This window comes from Meleagris gallopavo, chromosome 34 (assembly GCF_905368555.1).
Source record: "Meleagris gallopavo chromosome 34, MGAL_WU_HG_1.1, whole genome shotgun sequence".
Lineage (NCBI taxonomy): Eukaryota > Metazoa > Chordata > Aves > Galliformes > Phasianidae > Meleagris > Meleagris gallopavo.
Genome location: NC_139438.1, coordinates 462,222 through 477,430, shown reverse-complemented (window position 1 = coordinate 477,430; position 15,209 = coordinate 462,222). Strand labels below are relative to the sequence as shown.

Genomic DNA, 15,209 nt, shown 5'->3' with positions numbered 1-15,209 from the left:
GGCACCTATTCCACATGCATCACCTCCAGCCACAGCAGAACCATAGAACCACAAGGCTCGAAGGGATCTCCACGGACCCGAAATCTCTCCATGGAAGGAGAAACCCCTCCCTCAAATCTCCGTGCCAGGGCTCTGCCACTCACACAGCACAGAACTTCTCTTTCCTGCTCAGATGGAAATCCCAGAGCTCCACTTTGTGCCCCCTGTCACTGGGCACCACCAAACGCAGCCCAGCCCCATCCTCCTGGCCCCCCACCAGCAGCACTGACCAGCTCCCTCTCAGCCTTCTCCTCCCCAGCTGCACAGCCCCAGGGCTCTCAGCCTGTCCCCACCAGGAGGTGCTCCAGGCCCCCAGCATCTCTGCAGCCTCCGCTGGGCTCAGTTCCCCGTCAGCCCTGAACTGGGGAGCCCAGCACTGGGCCCAGTGCTCCAGATGGGGCCTCCCCAGTGCAGAGCAGAGGGAGCAGCACCTCCCTCACCCAGCTGGCCACGCTTTGGGCAGTGCATCCCAGGCTTCTGTTGGCCTTCTTGGCCACCAGGACACCCTGCTGGCCCGTGGTCAACTACCAGTCAACCACTGGTCAACCCGTTGGCCACCATTGGCCTTCATGGCCTTCAGGGCACACTGCTGGCTCGTGGTCAACTACCAGTCAACCCGTTGGCCACCACTGGTATTCCTGGCCCCCAGGGCACAGTGAGAGCACCAGACCAAAGCACCAAGCAGATGGAGGGAGAAGGCAGCAGGACGTGGTGCTGACGGGCTGCATGACTCAAAACCAACAGCTTTCCCCATCCTACTCTCGTCTTTTATCCACAGTGACGCATTTGCATGGTGTCCTGTAGACATGACTCAAACACCAGACTTATTTCCACCCTCCAGAAAAGCAAAGCTTGCAGCGAGTGAAGGAGACGCAATGCTCGCTCTGTACTCCAGCCCAGTATTGACAGGAGCTGCTCTTTTCCCCCCCTCTCTTCTGTTTTATTTCTTGCTGCTCGTTAGCAAAAAAAAAAAAATAAAAAGGCTCCAAGGTCAGCGTGCGTGGTTAAAGCAAGGGCTTTCCCACAGGAGACTGCAGGAAGCCAATCACCTCCCGTGCCTGCATTACGTCCTGCAGGGAACATTCCTCCCACTGCCAGCCTGCCAAAGAATTCAGGTGTCAATGCCAACCAGGGACTTTTAAAGCTGAAGTCACACAATAACAATAGTTGGTATCTGGGGGAGTTTTCGAGTTGTTCCCGAGCACTTTGGTGGCAGCCTACCAGATAAGAGAAAGCTTTGGGAGGAGCGAATTATCTGTGAAAAGGCACTGAAAAGATGCACAGCAGAATGCACGCGCCATGGGAAGCAAGCGACTTCCAGGTCAGCCCGTGTTGGATGTCCTAAAATGCCAGAAAAGCGGCCCAAGATGCGGACAGTCCCAAATTACAGCCTCACCACGTGGAGTTGCCTACCCTGCTGCCATCAGCTCCTGCAGCACGGAGGGCCGAAGCTGTGTGTGAAGTTACGAGGGCAATAAACCAGACCTGGTGGCAGCGTGGCTCCCATCTGCTCACCCAACGCAGCGCTGGAGGGCAGAGGGCCCACAGCACAGCTTAGAGAGCAGCCATCCCACTGCTCCCACTGCCCTGCGTGCCACCTTTTCTCCTCTCCATCCCCCAAAAGAGGCATTTCTGACCCAAAGCAGGGAACAGCACGCACTCTGTTGCACAGAGGAGAACTCGCTGGGCTTTACCTTAAATCCTTCGAGCCCTCGAGGCGTCGGGTGCTGCTCCTTCACCAGCCAAGCCCTCCCACCTCCATTTTTGAGGCTACCGCTGGAAGAAAGATCTGCAAGGAAAAGAAACAGGGTCTTACTTCGGGATCACAGCCAGTAAGTGGCTCTCATTTCGCAGCATCTTTCCTTTGACTTTTCTCCTTATTTTTGAAGAAAAAGAAGAACAAGAGTCGGATAAGCTGCAGCAACCCATCTGCAGCTCTCCCTGAAGACGAGCACAGCTCAGTTCCTGCAGCACAGAGGGAAGGAGTGGACTTCAATAAAGGAGTGATGCACGTCCCCAGGGCGAGGGGAAGAGCCCAGCTCAGCTCCGTGGAACCGGTTGCTGGGCAATTACCACCAGGCACTAATTGCTGTTTTAGTGCTGGGTTTTAAGGTTATGCTTTTAGCTGTCATTAATGCGCTCACACGAGAGCAGGGCGTGAGGGCTGTCGCAGGACAACCCCTTCAAGAGAGGAAAATCCATTGCAACACCAGCAAACCAAACCACTCACGGACTGCCTGAACAGGGCTGTGTTATGACGAGGTTTTGCACGAAAGCCACAGCAGCCACCCTGTTAGGGTTTAAATCCATCATCCAAAGCTGCACGCACCCTAGCGCTGCACTGAGCAGCTCCTTTCCTCGAGTGACCCCAGCACCAACAGCACGAGCTGCTGGCTCACCCATAGGGATGAATGGAGCTGTAGGGATGAATGGCAGAACTCAAACTGCCCCAGCTGAGGGCTGAGATTCATTTCCCTGCAATGGATGAGGCGGATTTGGGGCTAAGGGGCGCTGGGATGCGAGGCAGCCGTTCCTAATTCATGGTTCCAGCAGAGATCCTGGCTCCTGAACACAACTCTATCAGCAAAACGCCTGCAGAACAAATGATGGGATCCACCCAACCCAACCCATCCGAGAGCCACACGGCCCTGCTCAACGAGAGGCCCTTCGATGGATGCTTCAGGTTTTGCTTTAAGCCAACTGCAAGAAAAGACACCCAGGAAAGCACAAAGCCCTCATCCAGTGCAAAGCAGGGAATGCTTCGCTCCATCTCCAGGTTCATCGCACAGAGAACTGCCAGGGCCGTGCCCTCAGGCTTCGCCTGGCTCCAGCACAACAAGATAATCCAAAGTCACCAGAGCTGCTGCTTCCCGCAGTGCTGCGCTTGGATTTCACCAACTCAAGCTGATGCTGACACGAGAAGCTTTGCTTCACCACGAGGATTTCAAAGCAGGAAGCGCCGTGCCTCAATTCACACCACAGCTCCGCTTCTCGGTGCTCTGGGGAAATCCCAACTCTCCAAACAACTCCGGGGTGAAAGGGAGAAGTGCTGACACGTGTTCCCAAGAGAAATGTGCGTGTCAGTGCTATTGGCGCGGTGAGCACGAGACAAAGTCCAAGGCTGCACTCAGCCCAGCCATCTCCTGCAGCCACGGGCTTCACCTTCCGTACAAATCCCACCTGCACAGCACCCAAAGGGGAATTAATCCCAGCCTGGGACCTCAGCACCCAAAGGGGGATTAGGATTGTGGAAGCACACAGGGTTGGAAAGGTCCTCAAAGATCACAGAATTACAGAACGGGTTGGAAGGGTCCTCAAAGGTCACAGAATGGATTGGGTTGGATGGGTCCTCAAAGGTCACAGAATGGATTGGGTTGGATGGGTCCTCAAAGATCACAGAATTACAGAATGGGTTGGAAGGGTCCTCAAAGGTCACAGAATGGATTGGGTTGGAAAGGTCCTCAAAGGTCACAGAATTACAGAACGGGTTGGAAGGGTCCTCAAAGGTCACAGAATGGATTGGGTTGGATGGGTCCTCAAAGGTCACAGAATTACAGAATGGGTTGGAAGGGTCCTCAAAGATCACAGAATTACAGAATGGGTTGGAAGGGTCCTCAAAGGTCACAGAATTACAGAATGGGTTGGAAGGGTCCTCAAAGGTCACAGAATGGATTGGGTTGGATGGGTCCTCAAAGATCACAGAATTACAGAACGGGTTGGAAGGGTCCTCAAAGGTCACAGAATGGATTGGGTTGGAAAGGTCCTCAAAGGTCACAGAATTACAGAATGGGTTGGAAGGGTCCTCAAAGATCACAGAATTACAGAATGGGTTGGAAAGGTTCTCAAAGATCACAAAATTACAGAATGCATTGGAAGGGTCCTCAAAGGTCACAGAATGGATTGGGTTGGATGGGTTGGAAGGGTCCTCAAAGATCACAAAATTACAGAATGGGTTGGAAGGGTCCTCCAAGATCACAAAAATTAGTTGGGTCAGAAGGGTCCTCAAAGATCATGGAATCACATAACAGGCTGGGTTGGAAAGGTCCTCAAAGATCACAGAATCACAGAATGGGTTGGGTTAGAAGGGTCCTCAAAGATCACAGTATCACAAAACGAGTTGGAAGGATCCTCCAAGATCACAAAATTACAGAACAGGTTGGAAGGGTCCTCAAAGATCACAGAATGGATTGGGTTGGATGGGTCCTCAAAGATCACAGAATGGATTGGGTTGGATGGGTCCTCAAAGGTCACAGAATGGATTGGCTTGGATGGGTCCTCCAAGATCACAGTATCACAAAATGAGTTGGAAGGGTCCTCAAAGACCACAGCACCACGGGGTCACAGGGTGGCTGGAAGAGACCTTACAGCACCAGGAGCTGAATGCTTTGGCCCAGCAGTGTCTGTTGGCACTGCACAGGGGACACGGGCTGCCCGTGCTCACTGCACTGCCTCACACTCCTCTTTTAGCCACAGCGGGGCTGAGCCGTGCTCAGAGAGCTGCACACAACATCCCACCATGCACACAGCTTAAAAACAAGTGGAAGGGTGAGGCTGCCTCTACAGGAACCCGCAGACACCAAGCAGTAAATAGGGAACGAGAGGATCTGACTTTAAATGAGGTTGTTGCCATCCAGCACAACCATTCGTCACCTTTTTGGGGGTATCAAGCAGTGGGATCTGATTCACAGCTCGCCCACTGCCATCCAGCACAACCACGCTCCCCTTTTTGGGGTCACAGGCACAGAACTTTGGGTACAATTCACCTGGATCTCCCCATTCCCAGGTGAGCCCCCAGCACAAGACTTCCCAAGCCCAAAGGAACGTCCAGGCCAACATCAGAAACCTCGTTCCCAAAGGGCCACGCAGACAATCCAGGCCAGACACCTCCCCAAAAGTGCCAACAAGGCAACACGGGAACCAGCAGGCTCCATACGGGAACTGGGAGTTACTGCTGAGCTGCTCACACACAGCAAACGAGTGCTTTTTAAGCATTTAAATGAATCAGCACAAGGCCACTCCGCTCACTCATACTCACTCCTGCCTTGCAGGCACGTTCTCTGATGCTCAGCATGCATAATGCCACAGATCTGCCCTAAACCAGCTGCAGTTCAGTCCCAAACTCCCGTGCTTGGAGGGTAAACAGCAATTTTCTGCAGCAGGAGCACCTAACAATGCCTCTGAGAGTGAGCTGTTCCCATTTGAAAGCAAGACAATACCTGGGTATGGCAGCTGTGAAGCTGATTCAAACCTGAAGGTGACAGGAGGGCAAAGCCAGGTGCCGTGACAGCTCCTGCAAGGGGAGAAGTCCTGGTGTTAAGGGATGGGGATGCAAGGGGGGCTGGGAGCGAGGGGAGGGGAGGGCACAGCTGGGTGATGCTCCCTAAGCAGAGCCAAGAGGAGGTGAGAGCCACCGCCAGGTCGAGCAGAGCCAAAATCCCATTGGGAATGCACGTCTTGGAGATACGGGGAGTTTGGTTGGTGGTTGGAGACGTGAAATCATAGAGCCATAAAACACGTTGGGTTGGAAAGGTCCTTAAAGATCAAACAAGCACGGAACTGCTTGGAAGGGGCCTGGAAGGTCAATGTCAGATCCCAGCAAGCAGAGCCCCCACACTGCTGTTCCGTCCCACATAGGGCCACTCTGCACTCACAGCATGCATTAGGAGGGGTGGGAAGCTCGGTCCCTTCTCAAACAGCCCCACGTGATGACTCCTGAGATGGGATCAACTCGTTTATCTCACAAGTTAACAAGCTGAATCCAGCTGCCACAGCAAGGAGTGAAAGGAGAGCCATAAACCCAACTCAGCACATGTCAAAACCAGTGGTGGTTTCACGTTCAGGTGCCTCTGTGATGGAGAGGCTGATAACAGATCTCATTTCTTTCCTCTCAGCTCAAGAGAGCATCCAAAGGTCTGAAAATGAGAGATTATCGAAGGTTAGAAGCCATCATGCATCATAAATTGTGAGCACTGGCTGAAGAGAACCATGGAATAATAGAATGGGTTCAGATGGAAAGGACCTCAAAGACCACAGAACCATGAGATCACAGCATGAGTGGGTTGGAAGGGACCTTAAAGGTCACAGAACCACAAAAGCATAGAATGCTTGGGTTGGAAAAGACCTTAAAGATCATAGAACCCTGGGATGGTTGGGCTGGAAAGGACCTTAAAGATCACAGAACCATGGGATGGGTTGGAAAGGACCTTAAAGATCACAGAACCCTGGGATGGGTTGGAAAGGACCTTAAAGATCACAGAACCATGGCATGGTTGGGTTGGAAAGGACCTTAAAGATCACAGAACCCTGGGATGGTTGGGTTGGAAAAGACCCTAAAGATCACAGAACCATGGGATGGTTGGGTTGGAAAGGATCTTAAAGATCACAGAACCCTGGGATGGGTTGGAAAGAACCTTAAAGATCACAGAACCATGGGATGGGTTGGAAAGGACCTTAAAGATCACAGAACCATGGGATGGGTTGGAAAGGACCTTAAAGATCACAGAACCCTGGGATGGTTGGGTTGGAAAGGACCTTAAAGATCACAGAACCCTGGGATGGTTGGGTTGGAAAGGACCTTAAAGATCACAGAACCCTGGGATGGTTGGGTTGGAAAGGACCTTAAAGATCACAGAACCCTGGGATGGTTGGGTTGGAAAGGACCTTAAAGATCACAGAACCCTGGGATGGTTGGGTTGGAAAGGACCTTAAAGATCACAGAACCATGGCATGGGTTGGAAAGGACCTTAAAGATCACAGAACCCTGGGATGGTTGGGTTGGAAAGGACCTTAAAGATCACAGAACCATGGCATGGGTTGGAAAGGACCTTAAAGATCACAGAACCATGGGATGGTTGGGTTGGAAAGGACCTTAAAGATCACAGAACCATGGCATGGGTTGGAAAGGACCTTAAAGATCACAGAACCATGGCATGGGTTGGAAAGGACCTTAAAGATCACAGAACCCTGAGATAGGTTGGAAAGGACCTTAAAGATCACAGAACCATGGCATGGTTGGGTTGGAAAGGACCTTAAAGATCACAGAACCATGGCATGGGTTGGAAAGGACCTTAAAGATCACAGAACCCTGGGATGGTTGGGTTGGAAAGGACCTTAAAGATCACAGAACCATGGGATGGGTTGGAAAGGACCTTAAAGATCACAGAACCATGGGATGGGTTGGAAAGGACCTTAAAGATCACAGAACCATGGGATGGGTGGGTTGGAAAGGACCTTAAAGATCACAGAACCCTGGGATGGTTGGGTTGGAAAGGACCTTAAAGATCACAGAACCATGGCATGGTTGGGTTGGAAAGGACCTTAAAGATCACAGAACCATGGGATGGTTGGGTTGGAAAGGACCTTGAAGATCACAGAACCATGGGATGGTTGGGTTGGAAAAGACCTTAAAGATCACAGAACCCTGGGATGGTTGGAAGGGTCATTAAGACTACAGCCACAGGGGTTGAAAGGGACCCCAAAACCCCTTAGACCCAATCCTGCAATGGGCTGGGTGCCCCCCACCAGCTCAGGCTGCCCCAGGCCCAACCCACGGCTCCAAGCAGCAGAGCACCAGCACAGCAGGAGGACATTCCATGCAGAGAGGCTCTGCTGTTGGCACAGCCACGGCCCAGGTGAGGGAAGGAAGGAAGGAACACGGAGCACATTTCTGCTCCTGCTGCCAAAGGGAGCGAAGCGAGCCCGGCACCGGGCGCAGGTCAGCATGGCCCAGGAACACCACAACCATCAATTAGGGGGTTTGGAAAGATGTCAGGTTAACGAGTAACCCAACCTCAGCTGTCAGCCAGCACAGCCTTCCCGGCTCCCTCAGCAGCAAGGTGTGGGGGGAAGCGTCCTCACGGGCACGCAGGGATCAGGATTACTCAGCGCTGAAGCCTTCCAGCTCCTCCGTGCCACGGAGAGAATGGCTCCGTTGGTAATAAAACAACTCGTGTGCCAGCTCTGAGCACCCCAGACCACTCAGTGCTCGTGGAATTGCACAGCAAAAGCCACAAGCTGGCATTAACGGCGCTGAAAACGGTTCAAGTCATCCCCAGGAATCCAGCTGAGGTTCTGCAGGAGTCAGGAATCCCTGCTTGGGCTTCCAGCCGCCCAAATAACCAAGGCAGGCTGCTGGGAACGGAACGCTGATGTGGTCTGGGGTCGATAAAGCCATTTGTTAATTGTGAGTGGGCCAACACGGGGCTGAGCAGAGCCACCTCCAGACGGGTAGGGATGGGGAGGAACAGAGCTGCAGCACCGTGAAACACGTGTTCAGCACAAGCAGGGCACACACACCGTGCCACAAAGCACATCCAGGGACGCCGAGCTGTGCCATTCCGCACCAGAAATGCACTTCTCTACGAAGGGACAGCACTCAGAGCAAGCTGCTATTTACCTACAGGAGGGCTGTGCCCCAGCAAGGCACTGCCTGCTCACCAGGAGCATTAAACCCCCAAACTGCCCCTGCTCACGGCTGCGACCCCCCAGCATCGCTCTGTGCTCCAGCTCTGATCTGCCTGCAATCACCAGTTTCACTCCTGTCCACACCAAAGCAGCACAGGTTGCAGAACCACCACCTTCCCCGCCAGCAGCTGCGTGTGTTCGTTCCTACCTGGGGCTGCAGAGGGGCTGCCAGTTTCCTTTAGCTGGGATCTACGAGGAAAACTCACCCTGAGCTCCTGGAGCTGCTGCTGCTCCTCCTGCACGCGGCTGCAGCCAGAGCACGGGGCTCCAGGAGCTGAGGTGGGAAGGGCGAGCCAAGGTCAGAGCCCAAACAGCAGATAAAAAAAGAGCCAGGGTGTAAAGAAAACATGTTAAAAATGCGAAAAATGCCGCGTGCTTCGCTGGTTCAATCTGTTCTGAGCAGGAAAACCACGTTCTGTTCAGCAGAGCTGTCACACTGAGAGCTGCTGCTCCCCGTGGGCTCGGAGGAGGACGTTCCCTTCACATCGGAGAGCTGGAAGTCATCCTGTGCCCCAGCAGCACCGAGCTGGGATCACTGCAGGGACAACGTGCCGTCCCAGCTGCTGGTGCAGCTCTTCCCTTCTGCACAGCGCAGAAATCGAGATATTCCTAACCAAGTGAGCCATGAGAGCAGCACTGTGCCAATAAAGGATGCTGGAGAACAGCAACACGCACTGGAAATTCACCTTCTGCTCCTTGGGCTCTGCAAATAGTTGGAATTTCCCTCTTGGAACACAGGAGGGATCCTCAAACAGCCAGCTGGCAACGCGGGTCGTGTTTGTAAATCCACACATCTCCGAGCAGCAAGCGGCAGCCACGGCTCTGGTGGAACGTGAGATGGGCTGCAGGAGTTCTTCCTTCCAGGACGGCGTTGGATGCACGCAGGCAGAAGCGGGACGAGGCACGGAAGCTCCTGAGTTCCAAACAAAGCCCACGCTGCAGCCCTGAGCCGGCCCTCCCCACTCACCCTGCTCTGCCTGGGGCTCCCATCGACCTTCGGCCCATGGGGGGCTGCAGGGCACGGCAGCTCTGTGGGGTGAGGAGCTGCAGCCAAAGCCCTGGGGTTGCCCACTTCAATGCAGAGGACAATATTAACACGCAGTCTCGCTTCCTGAGGTCTCAGCACGTCGGTTATTTCACCCACTGCAGCCATTTGGGGGCTCCTATTTTTGGGGTACCGCTCAATAAAGCTGCCCACGAACCCCAGACATCCCGGGAACCTTTGGTGACACCAAGCAGAGCCCTTCTCCTGGTTCTCCCAACTCAGGGAACGTCAGTGAGCTGCACAGCACCGGGACCAGGCACAGGGTCGGGTTATCGGAGCATGAGGCAGGCCACCTCGGCCCACTGCTGCTCCTTTTATTGCTGCTTTGTCCCCTTTAAGTGGAAAACCAGCCCAAAAAACCACTCGCGCTTCTCCTCCGGATCGATTTCTTCCAGCTTCCTCCTCCCGATAAGCAAACAGGCAGCTCCAGCCCCGTGCATTCGGGATGCCAGCAGCAGGATGAGTCCCTTCGCATCTCCTCTGCTGCACGCAGCAAAGTCAGGCTGTTCCAAACTGCAGTGAGCAAAGATTCCATCAGCAGCCCAGGGCTTCGGGCAGAGCACAGGTGAGATTTAAGAGCCGAGCGGGACCCGATCCCATCTGCACTCCTCTCTCTATCTCTGTTATTAAACATTAAAGCTGGCAGACAACAATTAAATTAAGCTGACACGACGCTGTAAAAGACTGTTTAATTGCAGAAGCACCCAAGTTCGTTTAAACATGTAATTACTTAATTATGCGTGTACGGGTTTAACGTTATTCAGATTTTTCGAGCGCGCCGTTCGCCATGTGGGTGTTTTTATCCAACACAGCTCCCTGAAACGGGCTGCGGTGATAGAATGGGTTGGAAAGGTCCTCAAAGAGCATAAATGCAGGGAGTGATAGAAGGGGTTGGGTTGGAAAGGTCCTAAAAGATCACAGAACCATAGAATGGGTTGGAAAGGTCCTAAAAGATCACAGAACCATAGAACGGGTTGGAAAGGTCCTAAAAGATCACAGAACCATAGAATGGGTTGGAAAGGTCCTAAAAGATCACAGAACCATAGAACGGGTTGGAAAAGTCCTAAAAGATCACAGAATCATAGAATGGGTTGGAAAGGTCCTAAAAGATCACAGAACCATAGAACGGGTTGGAAAGGTCCTAAAAGATCACAGAACCATAGAACGGGTTGGAAAGATCCTAAAAGATCACAGAACCATAGAATGGGTTGTAAAGGTCCTCAAAGATCGCAGAATCATAAAATGGGTTGTAAAGGTCCTAAAAGATCACAGAACCACAGAATGGGTTGGGTTGGAAAGGTCCTCAAAGATCACAGAACCACAGAATGGGTTGGAAAGGTCCTCAAAGATCACAAAACAGGTTGGAAAAGACCTTAAAGACCATAAATGCATGGAGTTACAGAATGGGTTGGGTTGGAAGGGATCTCTGAAGACCAGAAAGCCAAGGAGTGACTGAACGGATCGGGCTGGAAGGGTCCTTGCAGATCACAGAACCATGGAATGGGTTGGTTTGGAAAGGACCTTAAAGGGCAGAGAACCATGGAATGATGTTATGGGTTGGGTTGGAAGGGTCCTCAAAGGTCACAGAACCGTAGGACGGGTTGGAAAGAACCTTAAAGATCACATAACTCTGGAATCACAGCATAGTTTGGGTTAGAAGGGTCCTTAAAGATCACAGAGCCACGGCATCACAGCATGGCTTGGGTTGGAAGAGACCTTGAAGACCACAGGACCATGGAATGGTTTGGGTTGGAAGGGTCCTCAAAGGTCATAGAAATGGGTTGGGTTGGAAGGGTCCTCAAACGTCATAAAACCATGAGTTGGGTTGGAAGGGTCCTCAAACATCATAAAACCATGGGTTGGGTTGGAAGGGTCCTCAAAGGTCATAGAAGCATGGAATGGGTTGGGTTGGAAGGGTCTGCAAAGGTCACAGAACCACGGAATGGGTTGGAAGTGATTTAAAGGTCAGAAAACTATAGAATCCTAGAATGGGTTGGAAGGGTCCTTAGAAGTCAAAGAACCATAGAACGGGTTGGGTTAAATGGATCCTTAAAGGTCACAGAACCATGGGATCAGAGCACGATTGGATTGCAAGGACCCCAACGTCCCCCCAGCCCCACCTCTGCCATGGGCTGCGTGCCCCCCAACTGCTCAGCCTGGCTCCCATCTCTGCAGGGATGGAGCTCTGGTCCTCATCGCCCCCTGGATAAAGAATTCCCTCCTCACATCCAACCTCAATCTCCTCTCTTTGAGCTTCAAACCATCCCCCCTTTGTTCCATTAGGAGCCCTGCTGTTACAGGGGCAGAAAGGGAAAGGAAAAGGGGGAATTGTTTTCCCCCACCCCCCGTGAGCACAGAACGCTGCCACCAAACGTGTTTGTTTCTCTCTCTGGTGACTTCACACGCAAAGCAAACCACAACGGAACCAAACATTCCATCGGTGCAAAGGAGGAACCACGTGAGCACGAGAGCTCCAAGCCAACCCCCAACAGATCGAGGAGGAAGAAAGAAAGTGAGAATCGTAGCTCAGAGCAATTTGCTGAGGGAAATCCACAGCCAGGAGGAAGAAACAGCAAGAACTGGGAGCTGTGTGCTAAAGGAAAGCCAGGATTTCCTCACAGCGCACCAACTTCCCTGCTGGGCAGGTCCTGAATTGAGGAAAAGCAGCCACGAGGAACGCAGCTGTCGGGGTTTGTTGCAACCAATGTGCTCACCGTGCTTCTTTACCTGCAGCGGGACAGCAATAAGGAAAAGCACAGAGCTCCAACGGCAGCGGCTCCTCCTGCCAAAGGTTCCATTTCTTCCTGCACGCAGAGGAGCGTTTGGGAGCAGGAAAAGCTTGCGGAGATTCCCAACAGGAAGGCAGACACCAACGTCCCCAATCCCAAGCACAGCTTCCCATTTCCGGGAATGAGCCCGCGGGGTTTCAGGTTTCAGGATATTCAGTGATGTTCTCACCGTTGCCCCAAGTTCCTGTTTTGGTTTTTGGAGCTGCTCTGCATCTCCCCGGATCCGTGTCATCCCTTCTGGCGGAGCCTGAGCTCGTTAAGGGGGGGTAATTAGCAGCTGAGCGCATCCCGAAGTGATGAACCCCTCCATAGGCAGGGATTGGCACCCGGAGGCGGGGGGAACACGGAGCTGAAAGGTGGGAAATCGGCCCATGGTTTCTGATCTGCTGGCTTTGTGATGGGAGCTGACAGCAGCACTTCGGCTGCTGAGCCCACACAACCAACGTCGGGTCCTTGCAGCTGCACCAAACCCCTTTTGTCACCGCAAATCCCAGCAGCGTCGCGTCCTCCATCACTGCCACGCGGGGCCTCCTCTACCCCAGGCAGGAAAGTTGTGGCCGTAGAAGAGTAATTTGATGACAAATAGTAACAAAAATAATCTCGACCGTTCCGAGATAAACCTCCTGCAACGACTTCAAACCGTGCAGAGAGCGGAGAACTCCTCCTCCCCAGCAGCAAAGCCCACAGCGCAGAGATGACTGCCATCCTTACGGCATCCAAACAGCCCCAAACCGGATGGAAATTAAAGCACCGAGGAGTTAACGAAGCAGCAACACGCAGAGCAGGTCTGCTGCCCTGCAAACACGGCCTTCCATGTGATGCACGCACGGGATTCGTGCTAACGAGGGCTCCGCTTCGTTAGCTAACGGCCGGTCCCCTCCCTTGAAGCCATCAGATAACACGGCAGCAACAGTTACTCAGCCTCACAGTAATTACAGTAATTAGCACAGCCGGGGTGCAAAACAAACTGGGAAAGCCCCAGTTTTGGTGCTGAGTGCTGTGTTTGCAGCGAAGGGGACGGGGCAGGGGCGCAGGTTTTACAACACGACAGCATCAGCACGACTTCAAACAGCCCAACAGGAGCACAGCTGACGTCAGATCAGTGCCACGGGGTGGGAAATGACAGCAGGCGGAGGGCTGAGCAACAGAGCTTCAGCTTTTGAGATCACCTTCAGCATCGAGCGTTCGTTTGAGGTAAGGAAACCGCATTTCCAGAACCACAACAAACAGCCAAAGTCGTCTCATCCGCCCCCAAAGCTGAGAGGAGCAGGCAGAGCTCGGTGGAACGGCTCCAGCTGAGCCAGCACACAGCACAGGGCCACGGCATCTATCAGCATCGCCCCTTCCGTCCCATCAACGCCGTGTTTCGGACAAAACCCCACCAGCTGCACTCCTCAGGTTGCCTTAAACCGATGCCAGAAGGGTTTTATGGAGAGCATAACAGTGGGATGGCATTAAGGAGCTCTCAGAGGGAAAAAAAACCCATGGAAAAGGGATACCTGCAGCTTTCTGGGGTTGTTTTGAAGCTTACATAAGTAAAAATAAAGAAGGGTGAAATATTCAGGGTGGACACAGAGGGCAGAAGGATGTGATGGGGGCGAAGGGGGGTCTGCAACAAAATGGGGTTTTGGGGAGCCAAGAGGAGCAGCCCCACTGCTATAGGGCACAAAGCAATGGACGGAGCTGGTTCCTTCAGGGAGGGGAATTAAGGGGTATTCGATGGATCCATGCTAAAGAATTGGGATGTCAGCTGCCAGGATGGAATCGTTTGGGGGGTGTGAGCTGCCAGGTGCTGGCTGAGGAAACGGGGGATGTTTGGGGTGAAGGGAATGTGGGGGATAAACGGATGGTGGCTGAAGAAATGGGGGATGTTTGCGTGGAGGGAATTGGGGGATGTAGGGTGAGGAATGGGGGGAGGGGGTGGAAGTCTGGAGCTGCCAGCTGGGGAGGGCTTGGTTTAGAATGGGGAGAGCTGCTGGGTGGGGTCTGGGGGGGACATGGGTTGAATTGGGGGGGATCAGGGGGAGGAATGAACATGAGAGGGGGGAATTATGGGGAGGGGATCAGAGGGAAGGATTGGGGGGGGATTTCATAGGGGGATCTGGGGGTATCTGGTGGGCAACTGCTGAAGAAATGGGATGTATTGGGGCTGTTAATGGGGCTGGTTGTTAATGGGGCTGGCTATTAGTGGTGCTGGCTGTTAGTTCTTGCAGCTGTTCGTTACTGGGACTGTTAGTTCTTGGGGTTGTTAATGGGGCTGGATGTTCTTGGGGCTGTTATCAGGGTTGTTACTGGTGCTGTTAGTTCTTAGTGTTGTTCTCGGGGCTGCTAGTTATTGGGGTTGTTAGATAGCAGCGCTGTTCTTGGGGCCGTTAGTTATTGGGGCTGGCTGTTACTGGGGTTGTTCTTGGGGCTGTTAGTTATTAGCACTGCCTTGGGGCTGTTAGTTCCTGGGGCTGGTTGTTACAGGGGCTGTTCTTGGGGCTGTTCGTTTCTGGGGCTGACTGTTACTGGGGTTGTTCTTTGGGGCCGTTAGTTCTTGGGGCTGTTATCAGGGTTGTTCTTGGGGCTGTTAGTTATTAGCACTGTTCTTGGGGCTGTCAGTTCCTGGGGCTGTTCCTGGGGTTGTTATTGGGGCTGTTAGTTCTTGGGGTTGTTATCAGGGTTGTTCTTGGGGCTGTTAGTTACTGAGGCTGTTAGCTATTAGCACCGTTCTTGAGGCTGTTATTGGGGCTGTCAGTTCCTGGGGCTGTTATTGGGGCCGTTATTGGGGCCGGCTGCTCTTGGGGCCGTTCGTTCTTGGCCCCATTCTCGGGGTTCCTGGCCGTTAAGGCGCAGGGCGGGGATTCGTGCCGGCCGTCGGCTGACGAACG

General features: G+C 53.1%; 1 protein-coding gene across 6 annotated transcripts in view; it reads right to left on the bottom strand.

Annotated features, from left to right (window-relative positions):
* BRD4 (bromodomain containing 4) overlaps window positions 1-15,209 on the bottom strand; it is a 61,684-nt gene that overhangs the window by 45,231 nt on the left and 1,244 nt on the right. For all 6 annotated transcript variants that reach the window (XM_085214827.1, XM_085214832.1, XM_085214829.1 and 3 more), the window contains exon 2: window positions 1,734-1,828. The gene's annotated coding sequence lies outside the window, so the exon portion shown is untranslated. The remainder of the gene's footprint in view (window positions 1-1,733; window positions 1,829-15,209) is intronic.